Here is a 20,272-nt window from a genome sequence, read left to right on the forward strand (position 1 = left end):
CGGACGACACCCGGACCCCGCGCGGGGCGGCGCCATCTTGGAATGTCCGCCGGGCCCTCGGCGGGGCGGGGACCGCGGCAATCAGGGAACGGGCGGCAAGAAAGGGAAGGAGCGGACCGGTGCTTATTCATGCGTGATAGACGGAGGCTTCTCCAGCCGCTCCTTTAGCTAATTATAAGCGTCGCTCGTGCTTGACCCACAACTTCATAGAAACAGCCCTAATGTTACTGAGTTGATATATTTTCTTAAAATGTTAAATATTTTATTAAATATTAGTTCACAAATGTCTGAATAGTGTGATTCTTTCCGAAAATTAAAAACTAAATGATCACTTCAAGATGGCGACGAAAAACAGCTGTTAGAAGCAAGGGGCGGTTCCTTTTGAAACACCTGTTGGTGACGTGGCCGACGGGCGGGGCATAATCCTGACAGCTGCTGCCCACGTCACCTGCATGGGGTCAGGCCCTGTGAGGATGAAGCACCGAGCGCCTTTTACATTGTTGCACTTCAGTATAGCGCTAACTAGACCGGAGGTTATTGCAGCGCTTTACAAGAGCTCTACTTACATTGCACAAGCGATGATTTCTGTTTTTTAAGACATGGGGATGTTAGTTGATTTGCTCAGGATCACAGTACCAATGGTTAGGACGGATTAAACAAAATATTTCGGAGTAGCCTGCTACTTGCCGAAAAGCGCTTCAACGCCTCATCAGGGGTAGTAAGCGCTATTACAATACAATACATGTTAGACCTGGCATCCTTGGCATGGTCTCTCTTAACTTTTTACCTCTATTACCCAAGTTGTTTCTGTGTGTTGGGCTCTCTTGTTGCTGTTTTTGTTACTCTGGGCACGTTACTACTGCTAATCAGTGCTAAAGTGCAAATGCTCCCTATGTGAAACTGTATGTATTTGCTTATCCATGATTGGCATATTTGATTTACTAATAAGTCCCTAGTAAAGTGCACTAGAAGTGCCCAGGGCTTGTAAATCAAATGCTACTAGTGGGCTTGCAGCACTGGTTATGCCACCCACATGAGTAGCCCTGTAAACATGACCCAGACCTGCCACTGCAGTGTCTGTGTGTGCACTTTTAAACTGCCAGTTCGACTTAGCAAGTGTACCCACTTCCCTTTTCATACATGTAAGGCACCCCTAAGGTAGGCCCTAAGTATCCCCATGGGCTGGGTGCAGTGTATATTAAATATTAAAGGTGGGACATGTACTGATGTGTTTTACATGTCCTAACAGTGAAATACTGCAAAATTAGGTTTTCACAGTGCAAGTCTTATCTCTCTAGGTAAACATGGGGGCTGCCTCTAAATATTATTTGAGAGCAGATGGAAATATGGAGTTTGGGGTCTCTGAACTCACAATTTAAAAATACATCAAATCAAATCAAATCATTAGCATTTATAAAGCGCGCTACTCACCCGTGCGGGTCTCAAGGCGCTAGGGACAAAGGGGGTGGTTATCGCTGCTCGAACAGCCAGGTCTTTAGGAGTCTCCGGAAAGCGGAGTGGTCCTGGGTGGTCCTGAGGCTGGTGGGGAGGGAGTTCCAGGTCTTGGCCGCCAGGAAGGAGAAAGATCTCCCACCCGCCGTGGAGCGTCGGATGCGAGGGACGGCGGCAAGTGCGAGGCCAGAGGAGCGGAGGGGGCGGGTGGGGACGTAGAAGTTGAGGCGTCTGTTGAGGTATTCCGGTCCCTTGTCGTGGAGGGCTTTGTGTGCGTGGGTGAGAAGTCGGAAGGTGATCCTTTTGCTGACTGGGAGCCAATGCAGGTGTCTCAGGTGTGCGGAGATGTGGCTGTTGCGGGGTACGTCGAGGTACATCTTTTAGTGAAGTTGGTTTTAGATTGTTAGTTTGAAAATGCCATTTTTAGAAAGTAGGCATTTTCTTGCTTAAACCAATCTGTGACTCCGCCTGTTTGTGGATTCCCTGTCTGGGTCAGTTTGACAGTTGGGCTGTTTGTGCATCTCCTCGAGGCAGTGACATAAAGGGTGCTGGGGTGGAGCCTGCATATCCTGATGAGCCATCTTTGTTAGAGTGGAGGGAGTAGTGGTCACTCACACCTGAAAGGGCTGTGCCTGCCCTCACACAATGCAGTCTCCAACCCCTGGTGTGTGTCTGCGACAGAAGGGGGTATAAGTAGTGGACCCAAAACCCCAGACTTTAGATCACTTCTGGAATAAAGAGGAACCTCTACCAAGGAGAAGAGCTGAGGAGAGGTGCTGCCTCTGCCTGTAATTGTGCTTTGTTGGGCTACCCTACAGTTTCTGCTTCTGTCTGTGAAAAGGGACAGAGACTGGACTCTGTTGTGCATTCCTGTTTGAGAGGTATCTCCAAGGACTTGGAGTTGAGCTTGCCTCCTGTTTTGAAGCCTCAGGGACAGCAAAGTCTTCACCATTGGTTTTCAGTCTACATGCTGTGGACTCTAGCTTGCCAGAGAGTGCCATTCCAGTTCCTGGGCCCCTGGAATTAAATTTCTGGTGAAATCCTGTGAAACAATGCCGGACGATGCTGTGCAACGTCACTAAGGACACCACTGCATGGAACCCTCGACGTGGCCTGCACCTGAAGCCGTGGACCTCACAGATACGTGACGACCCCAACGACTCTGCAGGCCTCGCATTGCCGCAGCCACTGATACCACATGGCTTCGCTGAGATCAGAGTGTCGTAGCACCGACGTTCGTGACACCCGACTCTGTCACAGTGCCTGTGACCCTGTGATGTGAGCGCGACCCCCTGAGGTCGCCCCGCAGCATAGTGACTTCGCCAGACTTCATCTCTGCCGGAGTTACCAATGGACTGACACCTCACAACCGATGCCACCTCACCTCCACCGCTCTGCAGTAAGGACCCAGTGCCGCTGTGCAACGCCTCTGCTCCTCTGCCCCACAGCACCAGAACTGATGTCGCATCGGATCCAGCGACACCTTGCTCTCGGACTCCGTGCACCAGCCTGTTTTCTACTTGTTTTCCTAAGGTACTGTACCTGGCGGTCCACACGATTCCGTAAACGGTGCCAGTGGCGTTGCACTCTAGGAAACAACTCCATCACGACGACGCTTAACATCAAATTACAGCATTTGTATCTCTCGGCACTATTTTTCTATTTTTAAGTGCTAAGATCATATTTCTAATGGTGTATTGTGGATTTTTATTGTATTTGGTCTTGTTTATTTATATAAAATATTTACTATCTTTCTAAACCTGTGTTGTGTCATTTTGTAGTGTTTTCACTGAGCTACTGTGTGTGTTGGTACAAATACTTTACACATTGTCTCTGAGTTAAGCCTGCCTGCTCGTGCCAAGCTACCAAGGGAGTCAACAAGGGTTAACTGAGTGTGATTCTCCTTTGCCCTGACTAGAGTGAGGGTCCTTGCTTGGACAGGGGGCAATCTGACTGCCAACCAAAGACCCCAAAGAAGAGATGTGACCCCAAGCATTGCTGTGAGGCGCTGTAGCCAGGTTAACACTCCATAGATTATATGAGTTTATCATCCTGAGATTCAAAGCCCAGCACAAATTTAGGAGGATTATGAGTGGACTTTGAAGAGAATCCCCTCCCCCCCATACACTGCTCAAGGGTTCTAAGCCACCCTCAAAGCTGAGAGTCTGCCGCAATCCCCTGTTAAATTGTGGGCACTCTGGGGTGACTGTGAGGGAGAGAAGAATAAAACCTGATAAGCCACTTCATCACTTTGTGGAACTTTTTGGAACTGAGTGAGCCCCATGTCAAAAGCAATGAGAAGTCTTTATATTTACATGCTCCATTAATGAGAGAGTTGTACTTTCTCTCCCGAAAGAGCTTAGGGTGTCAGTGGTCATTGTGGTTATCACCTCTCGCTTGGACTATGGTAAAGCCTTGTATTTAAACCTGAACCAGTTCTCCCTAAACAAGCGTCAAACCATCCAAAATTACGGTTGCTCGCTTGGTCTTGGGATTACCTGAACATCGTTCTGTCAGGGAGGGTCTGAGGTCCCTACCCTGGTTACCAGTTCAGAAGCGGGTGGTTTTTTAAAGCCCTTTGCTTGGTTCACAAGGACCTCCATTCCTAGTGGCCATCCTACCTGTTGATGGCCTTTAATTGGTATGCCCCTACAAGGCATTTGAGATTGGCGGGTCGATAAAAGGTGGTTGCTCCTAGGTGAAGGAAGGTTAGGTGGGGAGAATGGGCCCTCACAGTAGCAGCCTCCAGCTGCTGGAATTCCCTTCCTGAATATATCAGGCGTTTAAAGACATACCTGATATTCCTAGGCAGGTTAAAACCTGGTTCTTTTCAAACTAGCTTTTCCGCTGAGTTAGTGGATTGTTGCGGTTCTCTCTGTTCTGTGCGTACCCATGACTCAGTATCATTCACCTTACAACTTAGATGGCTTTTGGTTTTATGTGCTTTAGAAATACTACAACTGCTTTTGTGTTGACCTGTCTATTGCGGATAGCTGTGATATTGTGCACACCTGGAAAATATGTAAATAAACTCTAGAATGCATCACTGATTGCACTTTGCGATGAGCGATTGTAGGAGGCTGCCTGGTTTGTAGTGGTACCAAAGGGTACTTACACTCTGCACCAGGCCCAGTTATCCCTTATAGTGTAGAAGTGGTGTCTAGCAGCTTAGGCTGATAGATAATGGTAGCTTAGCAGAGCAGCTTAGGCTGAACTAGGAGACATGTAAAGCTCCTACTATACCACTGGTGTCATATGCACAATATCATAAGAAAACACAATACACAGATATACTAAAAATAAAGGTACTTTATTTTTATGACAATATGCCAAAAGCATCTCAGTGAGTACCCTCAGTATGAGGATAGCAAATATACACAAGATATATGTACACAATACCAAAAATATGCAGTAATAGCAATAGAAAGCAGTGCAAGCAACGTACAGTCACAATAGATTGCAATGAGAGCACATAGGTATAGGGGTAACACAAACCATATACTCCAAAAGTGGAATGCGAATAACGTATGGACCCCAAACCTATGTGACCTTGTAGAGGGTCGCTGGGACTGTAAGAAAACAGTGAGGTTTAGAAAAATAGCCCACCCCAAGACCCTGAAAAGTGGGTGCAAAGTGCACCTAAGTTCCCCAGAGAGCACAGAAGTCGTGATAGGGGAATTCTGCAAGGAAGACCAACACCAGCAATGCAACAACGATGGATTTCCAGACAAGAGAACCTGTGGAACAAGGGGACCAAGTCCAAGAGTCACACTCAAGTCGTGAGTGGGCAGATGCCCAAGAAATGCCAGCTGAGGGTGCAAAGAAGCTGCCACCGGATGGTAGAAGCTGTGGATTCTGCAAAAACGAAGAGGACTAGGAACTTCCCCTTTGGAGGATGGATGTCCCACGTCGTGAAGAAGCTTGCAGAGGTATTTCCATGCAGAAAGACCGCAAACAAGCCTTGCTAGCTGCAAGGGTTGCGGTTAGGGTTTTTGGATGCTGCTGTGGCCCAGGAGGGACCAGGATGTCGCCAATGGCGTGAGGAGACAGAGGGGGTGCCCAGCAAGACAAGGAACCCACTCAGAAGCAAGCAGCACCTGCAGAAGTGCTGGAACAGGCACTACGAAGAGGAGTGAACCAGAGCTCACCCGAAGTCACAAAGGAAGGTCCCACAACACCAGAGGACAACTCAGGAGGTCGTGCACTGCAGGTTAGAGTGTCGGGGACCCAAGCTTCGCTGTGCACAAAGGAAATCCTGGAAGAGTGCACAGGAGCCGGAGCAGCTGCAAATCACGCAGTACCCAGCAATGCAGTCTAGCGTGGGGAGGCAAGGACTTACCTCCACCAAACTTGGACTGAAGAGTCACTGGACTGTGGGAGTCACTTGGACAGAGTTGCTGAGTTCCAGGGACCACGCTCGTCGTGCTGAGAGGGGACCCAGAGGACCGGTGATGCAGTCTTTTGGTGCCTGCGGTTGCAGGGGGAAGATTCCGTCGACCCACGGGAGATTTCTTCAGAGCTTCTAGCGCAGAGAGGAGGCAGACTACCCCCAGAGCATGCACCACCAGGAAAACAGTCGAGAAGGCGGCCGGATCAGCGATACAAGGTTGCAGTAGTCGTCTTTGCTACTTTGTTGCGGTTTTGCAGGCGTCCAGAGCAGTCAGTGGTCGATTCCTTGGCAGAAGGTGAAGAGAGAGATGCAGAGGAACTCTGATGAGCTCTTGCATTCGTTATCTAAAGAATTCCCCAAAGCAGAGACCCTAAATAGCCAGAAAAGGAGGTTTGGCTACTTAGGAAGGAGGATAGGCTAGCAACACAGGTAAGAGCCTATCAGAAGGAGTCTCTGATGTCACCTGCAGGCCCTGGCCACTCAGAGCAGTCCAGTGTGCCAGCAGCACCTCTGTTTCCAAGATGGCAGAGGTCTGGAGCACACTGGAGGAGCTCTGGGCACCTCCCCTGGGAGGTGCAGGTCAGGGGAGTGGTCACTCCCCTTTCCTTTGTCCAGTTTCGCGCCAGAGCAGGGCTGGGGGATCCCTGAACCGGTGTAGACTGGCTTATGCAGAGATGGGCACCATCTGTGCCCATCAAAGCATTTCCAGAGGCTGGGGGAGGCTACTCCTCCCCAGCCCTGACACCTTTTTCCAAAAGGAGAGGGTGTAACACCCTCTCTCTGAGGAAGTCCTTTGTTCTGCCTTCCTGGGCCAAGCCTGGCTGGACCCCAGGAGGGCAGAAACCTGTCTGAGGGGTTGGCAGCAGCAGCAGCTGCAGTGAAACCCCGGGAAAGGCAGTTTGGCAGTACCCGGGTCTGTGCTAGAGACTCGGGGGATCATGGAATTGTCTCCCCAATGCCAGAATGGCATTGGGGTGACAATTCCATGATCTTAGACATGTTACATGGCCATGTTCGGAGTTACCATTGCGACGCTGTACATAGGTAGTGACCTATGTACAGTGCACGTGTGTAATGGTGTCCCCGCACTCACAAAGTCCGGGGAATTTGCCCTGAACGATGTGGGGGCACCTTGGCTAGTGCCAGGGTGCCCACACACTAAGTAACTTAGCACCCAACCTTTACCAGGTAAAGGTTAGACATATAGGTGACTTATAAGTTACTTAAATGCAGTGGTAAATGGCTGTGAAATAACGTGGACGTTATTTCACTCAGGCTGCAGTGGCAGGCCTGTGTAAGAATTGTCAGAGCTCCCTATGGGTGGCAAAAGAAATGCTGCAGCCCATAGGGATCTCCTGGAACCCCAATACCCTGGGTACCTCAGTACCATATACTAGGGAATTATAAGGGTGTTCCAGTATGCCAATGTGAATTGGTGAAATTGGTCACTAGCCTGTTAGTGACAATTTGTAAAGAGAGAGCATAACCACTAAGGTTCTGGTTAGCAGAGCCTCAGTGAGACAGTTAGGCATCACACAGGGAACACATACATATAGGCCACAAACCTATGAGCACTGGGGTCCTGGCTAGCAGGGTCCCCGTGACACATAACAAACATACTGAAAACATAGGGTCTTCACTATGAGCACTGGGCCCTCGCTAGCAGGATCCCAGTGAGACAGTGAAAACACCCTGAGATACACTCACAAACAGGCCCAAAGTGGGGGTAACAAGGCTAGAAAGAGGCTACTTTCTCACAGCGATGGTACTTACGACCGGGTTCTCAGAAGCTGACACACGAGAAGTAATATACTGTGAGGATGTTTGTGACTGAACCAGGGCATGTACCAGCCCTCATGCAGGTCAGTCCCACTGAGAAGTACTACTCAAGGGGTAGGATGTCATAGATATTAAAAACCAGGAATACCGATTGATCTTGAATCTAAATGTTCCCGTATTTTTCTACATCGGGGTTGTTGCTTCACATGTTTTCTGATCAAGATATCTCCTAGAGCATTGATACTCAATGTACGGCCCGGGGGTCGCATGCGGCCCTCCTGACCTTCACATACAGCCCCCAGCTGAAGTACCACACTGGGCTGCTGAGAGCACAAACATTCCTAAAGATGTTAATTAAATGGGCAAGCGATTATTTGCCCTCACTGAAAGAAAAGAAGCCAATAAGGTGTCCTGCACCATTTAACTTCAGGAAAACATTCACTTTCAGACATCTTTCAACAAACGTGTAAAAATAAAGGCGGTCATTCTGACCGCGGCGGGCGGCGGTAGCCGCCCGCCATGCGGTCACCGTCATTTGACCGCTCCGCGGTCAAAAGACCGCGGAGGCCATTCTGGCTTTCCCGCTGGGCCGGCGGGCGCCCGCCAAAGGAGCGCCCGCCGGCCCAGCGGGAAAGGCCCTGCAACATAGAAGCCGGCTCCGAATGGAGCCGGTGGTGTTGCAGGGGTGCGACGAGTGCAGTTGCACCCGTCGCGATTTTCACTGTCTGCTAAGCAGACAGTGAAAATCATGCTGGGGCCCCCAGGGGCCCCACGACACCCGTTCCCGCCATCCTTTTCCTGGCGGTAAAAACCGCCAGAAACAGGGTGGCGGGAAGGGGGTCGGAATCCCCATGGCGGCGCTGCTTGCAGCGCCGCCATGGAGATTCAGCCCAGACAGGGGAAATCTGGCGGGAAACCGCCGGATCCCCTTTTCTGACTGCGACTTTACCGCCGCGGTCAGAATGGGCAGGGAAGCACCGCCAGCCTGTTGGCGGTGCTTCCGTGGTTGGAATGACCCCCAAAGTCTCTTCAAAATTCAAAAAAGTGTATTTCATTAGCATGTGTTTTACCTTGGTACATCACATTATATCGGTGATTTGAGATGCATTCTTTAAAAGTGACAGTTTTCAAAATAAACACAGAAACAGTCATGCCTCCTCCCAACCTGGCAATAATGCTCACGAACTAAGAGGCAAGTCAGTTGTCACAAGGCGCCCTCTGGGGTGTTATCATAGATGAACAACATTATAGTTTATTAAATCAGACACAAGAGGTTGGTTTGTACGGTGTCCATCTTGACCACATGTATTTCAAGGTGCTCCTATATATAAAAATGATGAAAAATGAGGCAAAGTGGAATTAAACAATTGCATAGCATCCCACAATGTGGTCAAGTTAGAAGCTATGATTGATCCCATGTTTTATGGCTTCACATGGTGCGATTCTATTTCATTCCAATTCAGTAATCAAGTTACTTCCTTTTTTCATTTGACTCTCCCAAGGTAGCGACAGCCAGCAGAGAAGGCATATCCCAAGGTGTGGTGAGGCAGATTGGACAGTATGGTTGGGGGGGTGTGAGCTGCAGATATTCCAACAATCACGTTGGCACATAATGTTAAAATACATTATACGAGAAGCAGGACATACGAGAACGATTTCAGGGATAGAGGAAAGGAAGAGGAATGAGGATTGGTACAGGTACTAAGTGAGAGAAAACACAATATTTTGTAAAATAACCAACATTTTTGAAGACTTTCAAAACAGAGCGAGGGAGAGTTTGTGTGTGATCTTTTTTGTTTGTGTGTATGCACAAAATCCTGCTGAATTCCGACAGATAGCTCTCCATACATGACTGAAAGCACCTGGGCCCTATTATTTACCTGAAAAATGAATTTTTCAATGGAGTAATACCCCAAACACCCCCCTGAAGCTACGCTCCCAGGCAGAGGCATAGCAACTCAGATACAGCATAACAAAGTATTGTCAAATCTAAAACTCTTCCAGAGACTAGAGGGTTAATTTAGACCATGCATATGATTTGTTTCACCTATGCCCAACTTAACCATCCCCCCAAACCTCCTCCACAAAGCCCTACTCCTACTAGGCTCGCATCAATGGTGCCCTCGTGGACACCACAGACCATACTTTGTGGCCCCTGGGACAATGTTTGTGAGTACCCATGTCCTATAGTCTGCTTCCTGTGGGTTTCTGTCTCTTTCTGTTAGTTCTTGTTGCTGTCTCCATACAGTTCAGGCTGGACCATTACTATTGGAGCAGGAGCAGGGCTGATTTGCATATGGTTGGTTCCTGCCGAAGGTGGCACGGTGGCAGAAACAATGGTGAACTGGGATCCGCTCCCATGTAATTACCAGTGGTTGAGTTTAACTCAAGCAGGCCACCCATCATATTTTGTCGTCTCTGGTTCCCACGCAATGACTACTTTAAAGTAAGGCCAGGGCACTAGATGTCCTGTGTGCATTCTTTCAATCACCGCCATTTTATGAAAGGGACCCAAACGTTTCAGATGAAACACTAGTCAACCCAAAGCAACCTCAGGATAGCACTGGCAATAGGGCTCATTGTTTACATTCTGGTGCCCAACATGACAGTTATAAAAACATCTGGAGTTTCATCTTGGTGAATAAAATCTTCTGGGTTTGATGACAATGATAATTATGACATATTATCCAGTCGCACCAGGACAAATATACTGAGATATTACTGGTCATTTAAAGAACCTTGGCACTGACCAATCATGCAATGTCCTTCCTTCTTGGCACTGACCAATCATGCAATGCCCTTCCTTCTTGGCACTGACCAATCATGCCATATCCTTCCTTCTTGGCACTGACCAATCAGGCCATGCCCTTCCTTCTTGGCACTGACCAATCATGCCATGCCCTTCCTTCTTGGCACTGACCAATCATGCCATATCCTTCCTTCTTGGCACTGACCAATCAGGCCATGCCCTTCCTTCTTGGCACTGACCAATCATGCTACGCCCTTCCTTCTTGACACTGACCAATCATGCCATGCCCTTCCTTCTTGGCACTGACCAACCATGCAATGTTCTTCCTTCTTTGTTTCACAAAAGATAACATACAGTGGTGAAATTGAAACCCAGACGTATAATACTTTAGGAGCACTATTTAACTTACCTTTTATTTATATCCTTTTATTTTCTGTTTGTCACAGCATGAAGTCCATTATTCGCTCTTATTTGGTGCTCGGATGATTTGATGAGGTGTCTGAAGTTAAGTCACAATCCCAATTAAGAAGCCATGGGCTCTGAATTTGGGGGATAGCTTGCTTTAAATGTTTGTAGGTCTCCACAGCTACGGTTCTATCACCTCTGAGATAGTTAGATGTGGCTAAACAGTCGCTAGGCTTCAGTTAATATTAAATAATTGGGACTGCTCTTGCAGGGTGAATATTCCTAAATGCTGCCAGAGAGGGGACTGTGTGCCCTCCTCTGGTGTTACTGTCACAACAACACGTCTGGATCCAATGTCTCCAAGGACAGACCGACTCATCGACTCTAAGGGGGAAGGAGAGGTCTAAGAGGCAATATCTTATCGAGAATCTAAATAATCAGAAAATGAGGAACATGTGATGGCGGGGGGGCTCTCACATGAATTAAATGTTGAAAGGTGAAGATGTAAGAGTTTTAATTATATTTGATTTGTCAGGGTGTGATGGAGGAATGTTACAAACATAGGTCCGAATTAGGGGCCTGATTTAGTTCTCGGCCCCAGTGGCACTTAAAAAAAAAAATACTTACCTGTACTTACCTATACTTACCTGGGATGGGGTCCCCCATCCTCCGCTGTCCCTCTGGTATGGGTGGGGGTGTCCTTGGGTTCTGGGGAGGGCACCTGTGGGCTTATTCCATGGTGTTCCACCATGGAAACAGGCCCACAGGTCCCCTAACGCCTGCTTGATCAAGGCATTAAATAATTTTTTACCCCTCCTATGCATGATTTTAGCATGGGGGGATAAATATGGCGCTAAGGCCATAGAGTAATTTTTTGCACGGGAACGCCTACTTTGCATCTCATTGACGCAAAGTAGGTTTCCACGTCCAAAAAATGACTTTAACTCCATAAATTTGGCACTAGAGGGGTCTAGCGCCAAAGTATAAACATGGAGTTAGTTTTGCACCAAATTTGCATAATAAAATGATGCAAATTTGGTGCAGAACAAGTATAAATATGCCCCTTTGTGTGTTGTTGGCAACGCTCCCCCATCCAGACCAACATGTTGCGCCGCCGCGCGCGTCTCGAGCCGAACATTCGGCTCGGGACGCGGCACGCGGCCACAAGACACGCCACGCCCCTAGACTACTCTGCATTCTCCGAGGCCCCAAATTTGGCATCGGGCCTCGTTTTCCTTTACTTCACCGCGCTTGCAGGCAGGTCTGACCCCCCCACTCACCTGTTCTTTTCTTTTCTTTTCTGCTTTTTCTGGCTATCTGATTGTGCCTTCCTTTATGTTTTTTCTTCCTTCCCATATCTCCCTTCTTTTCCCAACATTCCTTGTTCCCTGCTCTCTATGGCTCCTAGTTCATTCTATTCTATGTATCTTTTCCCTATCTAAGATGGTGTCCTTGTACCTCCTGTCGGTCGATTCCTGTTTGTAGGTATTTAAGGGCTGTAATTCTTTCTCTCCTTGCGCTCCAACACTTTCTGTTCGGATGGTGTCTTCGCTCCTGTTTCTTTGCCTTCCTGTGCAGATTCTCGTCGGTTCAGTGCATTTCCTGTATTTTTGCCTCTGTTGATTCCTGTTCTTTTGTTCCTGTTTCAGGAATTTATCTGTTTGGAGGTGTTTTCCCCTTTTCAGGTTTTTTTTCCCTCTGGCGCTATTTCTGAAGGGCACGGTCTGTTCTTGCCGTTTCCATTGCCTACAGCACCGTGGCTACCAGAAAGAGTCGCCCCTACCTGGGCTAAGGCCTTCAGCATGTAATTCAATATTGTTTGGCTTCACAGGTATAAAATTAGTGGAAAATGAGTAATACAATTCAAAGTTGTTGCGAACAGGGGCCCCAAAATATTTCTTGCCAAGGGCTCTCAAAATCCTCAAGGTGACACTGAGTCCCAGGCTGGAAAATGTACCCTGTGTGGCTGAGCTTGCAGCAGTGGCAACTCAACCTTTCAGAAGCTAAAGAAACAGAAATCAGGAAACAAGTCCTCTCCACTCCCTCTGGAACAATCTCCCACTCCAGAGAATATCTTCACTGCTGTTATTCAGGAGGGAACTTTAGACCCTTATTTCTGCCATACAGGTTCTGGTCCCCCAAACAGCTCAACCCACAAACTGGCCAATCGGCCCAGAATATATGGATGGATGGACTGCTCTATTCCCAGACCTCTCACCTAGGTGCTAGAATGTACCTCTCCATCCTTTCTTAAAGTGCTGTGGTGAATCTTTGAAAGAGAGCAACTAACATCAAAGCAACTCTAAGTCAGGCATACAGCAGTTTACGCCTGCTACTCACCTAAATATCTTGTAGATTTGGTACATTTTAAAGATGTTATTGCACACTTAGGGGGTTATTACAACTTTGGAGGAGGTGTTAATCCGTCCCAAAAGTGACGGTAAAGTGACGGATATGCCACCAGCCGTATTACGAGTTCCATAGGATATAATGGATTCGTAATACGGCTGGTGGTATATCCGTCACTTTACCGTCACTTTTGGGACGGATTAACACCTCCTCCAAAGTTGTAATAACCCCCTTAATGGTTTACTGTTTGACAAAGAAAGACTTGTAATGCTCTTAAGATTTTGCCTTTTATGGTCTGTCTGTCTTTCTTGAGGGTCAGGTGTGATCGAAGAACCTTTATTCTCTCGAGTACCCGAAACATACAAACACTCAGTCATGGTCTGGTCCATGGAAGGGGCCCCATACCTGTGGGTGTAGGTGACTTTCTTTAGATGCACTGACTTTCTCCATTGCTAGTACCTGCCATATCTAGGGGTGGGTGTATAGTTTTTTGACTGCCCAATTCACCAAGGCAAAGTTTAAAGCCCCGGTGCACCCCTGAAGAACGGTTCCTGCTCCAGGAGGTCCCATAGGCTCAGAAGGAGAAAATCCTGGTTGCTGCAACCATCTGACTGCCACCAGGTAAGAGGTATCAAAGAGGGTGGCAGAGTGGGGGCAGGCTGAGGAGTGGCAGTAATAGTTCTTGGCGAAGGGGTGGTGTCCCGCACCGGGTACGTGACCACCTCATTCCATACCATCACATATACTGCCTTCAGTCCTGAACTTTCCACTTCCAGACATTGCTGTCAGGTGTGCACGTCTAATTAGGATAATGAAAGAAAACTAGGACTACAGCTCCCAGAATGCATTAGGTGGTCCCATGAAAGCCCAGGACTGGAATCAGTGCCTGATGACTTGGAGTGAGGGGCTCCCTAGTTCGGGCTGTGAGGTGACCCCATGGAAGATGAGGTGGTTCCCATCTCTGGGAAGGGCAGTCTGGCGGTGTGGAAGGGTGGACCCCGTGCTGAGGTATGATAGTTCCTATGAATGCATGATTGCTCTGCTAATGATCATACCCTGATGTTGTATTTACGTCCATGCACAGCTCTCAAGTTTTCTTCTTCCATGGGTGCCACCTTCCCGGACAGCTGGAAACACGCAGAAATCCAACCCCTCCTCAAAAAACCCAAGGCTGACCCCAACGACCTCAAAAACGTCCGTCCGATCTCTCTCCTCCCTTTTCCAGCGAAAGTCATCGAGAAGATCGTCAACATTCAGCTCACCCACTTCCTCGAAGACAATTCCATCCTGGACCCCTCACAATCCGGATTCAGACGAAACCACAGCACTGAGACCGCCCTCCTCGCCGCCACAGATGACATCAGACATCAAATGGATAACGGCGAAACCTCAGCCCTCATCCTCCTCGACCTATCAGCCGCTTTTGACACCGTCTGCCACCGCACCCTGCTAACCCGTCTCCACGAAGCCGGCATCCAAGACAAAGCCCTCAACTGGATCTCATCCTTCCTCTCCGACAGAACGCAGAGAGTCCGTCTCTCCCCTTTCCGCTCCAAAGCCACCAACCTCATCTGCGGCGTCCCCCAAGGATCCTCCCTCAGCCCCACGTTGTTCAACATCTACATGGCCCCCCTCGCTCAACTGGCCCGCCAACATCATCTCAGCATCATCTCCTACGCCGACGATACCCAGCTCGTCCTCTCCCTGACCAAAGACCCGCTCACCGCCAAAACAAACCTCCACGAGGGACTAAAATCCATCGCCGATTGGATGAACGACAGTCGCCTGAAACTCAACTCCGACAAGACGGAAGTCCTCATCCTCGGACGCACTCCCTCGGCCTGGAACGACTCATGGTGGCCCTCCGTCCTCGGACCCCCACCCACCCCTGCCAGCCACGCAAGAAACCTCGGCTTCATCCTGGACTCCGCCCTCACCATGTCCAAACAGGTCAGCGCCGTCTCCTCCTCCTGTTTCAACACCCTCCGAATGCTCCGCAGAATTTTCAAGTGGATTCCAACAGAAACCAGAAAGACGGTGACCCAGGCCCTCGTCAGCAGCAGACTTGACTACGGCAACGCACTCTACACAGGCATCCCAACCAAAGACATCAAACGCCTCCAACGTATCCAAAATGCCTCCGCCTGACTGATCCTCAACATACCCCGCCGAAGTCACATCTCCCCTCACCTAAAGGAACTCCACTGGCTCCCGGTAGACAAGAGGATCACCTTCAAACTCCTGACCCACGCTCACAAGGCACTTCACAACACCGGACCCTCCTACCTCAACACCAGACTTCACTTCTACACCCCAACACGTCAACTCCGATCCGCCAACCTCGCCCTCGCCATCGTTCCGCGAATCCAGCGCAAGACATCCGGCGGCAGATCCTTCTCCTTCCTCGCCGCCAAGACCTGGAACTCTCTCCCCACATCCCTTCGCCAGACCCAGGACCTCCTCGCATTCAGAAGGCTCCTCAAGACCTGGCTCTTCGACCGATAAACCAGCAGCGCTCCCCTGCCCCCCCCCCCCCCCTCAGCGCCTCGAAACCCTGACGGGTACATAGCGCGCTTTATAAATACTTTGATTGATTGATTGATTGATTGATTGAGTATCTTATGCAGCCAGTGCTCATGTTCATAAGGGCTGTGAGGGTGCAAAGGGCGTGCGCACCAGCTTACTGTGCTCCTGGGGCACTTTGGTATCACCTAAGGGGGCAGCGGCTGATTGCGGGGTGTCTTCTGTAATACAGATAGCGGTGGCACACTGTCTCCAGGGGGTCATTCCCTCATTAGCATAGAGGCCTGGCCGCACGCTAATGAAGGAAACACTTTTCCCCTGCACCGTATTTTGGATGTGGATGCAGAGGCAAAGAGGCTGTCAGAAGGCGCACTAATTGTGACCCTCGAAGAGGATGTGCACGGTTAACGCGCACCCCTCAAAGGCTGCCGCTGCAAGCACCCAGATACCCTCCCTGCAGTCGGATGCACTCACTGTACGTCCTGCAGGGGGAATCTCTGTTTCCCTCTAAAGATCAGGCTGCCTGCACTGTGACGCACTGTGTCTAACAGCCGCTCAGACTTTCACTAATGTGCTGCCCCCTGGGGGCCGCATATAAAATGTAATAGGTCGCACTATCCCTGTTTGCATCTGGCGCACCCTGTTAAAGGTGTGCCGCGGTGCACCCAATTCATAATACAGCCCCAGGATTTTTTGTTTGCATTCCAAGACTTGTAGTCCTAGTTTTATAATAGGATCAACAGGACTACCAACCCCAGAAAGCACAGCGAAAACCTGGACTGGATAAGCTGCTGACACATGGAACTGGAATCGTGATGCTCTCTGCTGCGTACAGTCCTGTGTTCCGTAAATGCATACCCCAAATGCTACTCAGAGACACAATACACATAGAAAAACACACAGAGGGGCACCTAGAACTGTGTGATATTATTGATGTCAAGAGGAGTACCACGCTCCAGTCCTGGGCTTTCATTTTAGTACAGGTATTACTCCATTTGTGTTGGTTCTGCAGAAAGGACACAAGACGACTACCCCGAGAACGCATTAGGTTCTTAAACAAAAGTGGTTAAAGGACAGCCCAGGACTGGGACATGGTGCCCCGATGACATGGAGACGTCGCATAACCTTTGCGCATAGCTGCCAAGTTTCCCAGGTCCATGCGTGATGTGCTGCTCCACTCCAGTGATTTCCTTGGAATTCTGGGATTTGTAGTGCTGTTTTATAATGAAATAAACAAGCCTACAATTCCCAGAATTCAAATTAAAAAGCCTGGATTGGGGCAGCACATCATGCATGGATCCGGGAGACTTGCTGGGCTGTTTGCCCCTGTTGAAGAGTTTGCCCTTTGGGTCAACATCCCAGCTATACCAACCATGGAATGATGGTCACTGTTGCTATTAACATAGATAGCTCAGGTGGTCAATGCATGTACTGCAGAGGTCTGAAATCATTCATTTACACCGATAAAGCCTGAAACCGAACTCATTTTACAGGTTTGTTTCTAGAAGGTGCACACAGTGGTGTCCGCCCTTCCCAGTCAGGTGTATTTTTCACTTGGAATTGTGAGGGATTTCCAAGAGTGTGAGCGGGGCGTAGCTCCAGGGGAAGTGTTTGGGGCGTTACACCCCCCTAAAATAATGCTGTTTGTGATAAGTAGTTGGGTACAAGTGCTTTCAGTCGGGTGATGTGCAGTGTTTGTCGGATTTCACCTAGGATTTTACATGGCCACATTGACAAAAACACACACACTTTTTCCTCTATGGTTCGGAGGTCTTAAAATGTTGATTAATTTGAAAAATATTGTGTTTTAAGTAGCCCTAACTCCGCCCTCCTCTCTCTTCCCACTGCCCTTCAAGCCCCCCTCATATCCTGCTTCTCACGGAAGATGCTCTAACAAGATGTCCCAGTGTAATTGTTCGAACACCTGATGCTCACATCCCGCAATCATTCTGAACAAGCTACACCCCGGGGCGTGAGTCATCTCTCCCTCTCCTGGGTCACGCCCTGCACGTGAGAAGTGCAGCTGAGGGTTAACAAGTGCCAGCACTGCATGTCTGGAAGTGAATGGGCATGGTGACAGCTCAGCTGTCATCCCTTAAAGGGGAGGAGTGCCCCAGCAGCCCATAGCAGACCTTAAAGGGGAGGAGTGCCCCAGCAGCGCATAGCAGACCTTAAAGGGGAGGAGGCAGCATGTCCCTTGACACCCTGAAAGGGGAGTGCACCAGCAACCCATAGCAGACCTTAAAGGGGAGGAGTGCACCAGCAGCCCATAGCAGACCTTAAAGGGGAGGAGGCAGCATGTCCATGGACACCCTGAAAGGGGAGTGCACCAGCAGCCCATAGCAGACCTTAGAGGGGAGGAGTGCACCAGCAGCCCATAGCAGACCTTAAAGGGGAGGAGTGCACCAGCAGCCCATAGCAGACCTTAAAGGGGAGGAGGCAGCTTGTCCTTGGACACCCTGAAAGGGGAAGCGTGCACCAGCAACCCATAGCAGACCTTAAAGGGGAGGAGTGCACCAGCAGCCCATAGCAGACCTTAAAGGGGAGGAGGCAGCTTGTCCTTGGACACCCTGAAAGGGGAAGCGTGCACCAGCAGCCCATAGCAGACCTTAAAGGGGAGGAGTGCACCAGCAGCCCATAGCAGACCTTAAAGGGGAGGAGGCAGCATGTCCCTGGACACCCTGAAAGGGGAGTGCACCAACAACCCATAGCAGACCTTAAAGGGGAGGAGTGCACCACCAGCCCATAGCAGACCTTAAAGGGGAGGAGGCAGCATGTCCATGGACACCCTGAAAGGGGAGTGCACCAGCAGCCCATAGCAGACCTTAGAGGGGAGGAGTGCACCAGCAGCCCATTGCAGACCTTAAAGGGGAGGAGGCAGCATGTACCTGGGTACCCTTAAAGGGGAGGAGTGCACCAGCAGCTCATAGTAGACCTTAAGGGGGAGGAGTGCACCAGCAGCCCATAGCAGACCTTAAAGGGGAGGAGGCAGCATGTACCTGGGTACCCTTAAAGGGGAGGAGTGCACCAGCAGCCCATAGCAGACCTTAAAGGGGAGGAGACAGCATGTTCCTGGACACCCTGAAAGGCGAGGAGTGCACCAGCAGCCCATAGCAGACCTTAAAGGGGAGGAGGCAGCAAGTCCATGGACACCCTGAAAGGGGAGTGCACCAGCAGCCCATAGCAGACCTTGAAGGGGAGGAGTTCACCAGCAGCCCATAGCAGACCTTAAAGGGGAGGACTGCACCAGCAGCCCATATCAGACCTTAAAGGGGAGCAGACAGCATGTCCCTGGACACCCTTAAAGGGGAAGAATGCACCAGCAGCCCATAGCAGACCTTAAAGGGGAGGAGGCAGCATGTCCTTGGACACCCTGAAAGGGGAAGCGTGCACCAGCAGCCCATAGCACACCTTAAAGAGGAGGAGTGCACCAGCAGCCCATAGCAGACCTTAAAGGGGAGGAGTGCAACAGCAGCCCATAGCAGACCTTAAAGGGGAGGAGGCAGCATGTATCTGGGTACCCTTAAAGGGGAAGAGTGCACCAGCAGCTCATAGCAGACCTTAAGGGGAGGAGTGCACCAGCAGCCCATAGCAGACCTTAAAGGGGAGGAGGCAGCATGTACCTGGACACCCTGAAAGGCGAAGCGTGCACCAGCAGCCCATAGCAGACCTTGATGGGGAGGAGGCAGCATGTACCTGGGTACCCTTAAAGGGGAGGAGTACCCCAGCAGCCCATAGCAAACCTTAAAGGGGAGGAGTGCACCAGAAGCCCATAGAAGACCTTAAAGGGGAGGAGGCAGCATGTCCCTGGACACCCTTAAAGGGGAGGAGTGCACCAGCAGCTCATACCAGATCTTAAAGGGGAGGAGGCAGCATGTCATCAGACACTGCTGTTGAATCCTTTTAAAACCACCTGCCTTTTTTAACAAAAAAAACCTATACAGTGCGTTGGGTTGTTTTTTTTCTGTCTCCACTCTTCTATTTTTGTACGATTTTTGCTGTCTGCGTTGCAGCAACCGCACAACTTTCCATAGCTGCCAAGTTTCCCAGGTCCATGCGTGAATGTGCTACGCCAGCCCAGGTTTTTTTTCTTTGAATTCTGGGACTTATAGTCCCATTTTTTAACGGAAGAAAGAAGACTACAAGTCCCAGAATTCAAAGAAGAAACCTGAGCAGCACATCACGACATTGAATTTGGAAACCTGGCAGCTATGATTGTGTCCCTAGTTTGATTTCACACTACACCCCCCAATAATCCCAAGATCACATGGGGGAGGTGATCAGGGTGAGACTGGCCATTTATCTCACTGAGTCAGAACAATCCCTTACAATCAAAAGGTAGAGGGAATGAGAGAGGAGGTTAGACTTCCTACGTTTGCATTCTCCCAAATGAATGTCACTATCACAACAGGCAAACGCATCTAGTAAATTGCCTGAGTATCCCCGTTATAGGGTAATACTGCTCCCACTCGAGGACGCTTCTATGGGCCTAATGCGGAGATACAGGGCCCTGGGATGTTTATAAAAATATACGGGATGACCTCACACACCTCCCTGGGTGTCATGCTTCATCATCGGTGATCCAACGCTTGCCAAAGGATCCTCGAATGGAGGATGCCCCTCTT

This window comes from Pleurodeles waltl, chromosome 1_1 (assembly GCF_031143425.1).
Source record: "Pleurodeles waltl isolate 20211129_DDA chromosome 1_1, aPleWal1.hap1.20221129, whole genome shotgun sequence".
In the NCBI taxonomy this organism is placed as follows: Eukaryota; Metazoa; Chordata; class Amphibia; order Caudata; family Salamandridae; genus Pleurodeles; species Pleurodeles waltl.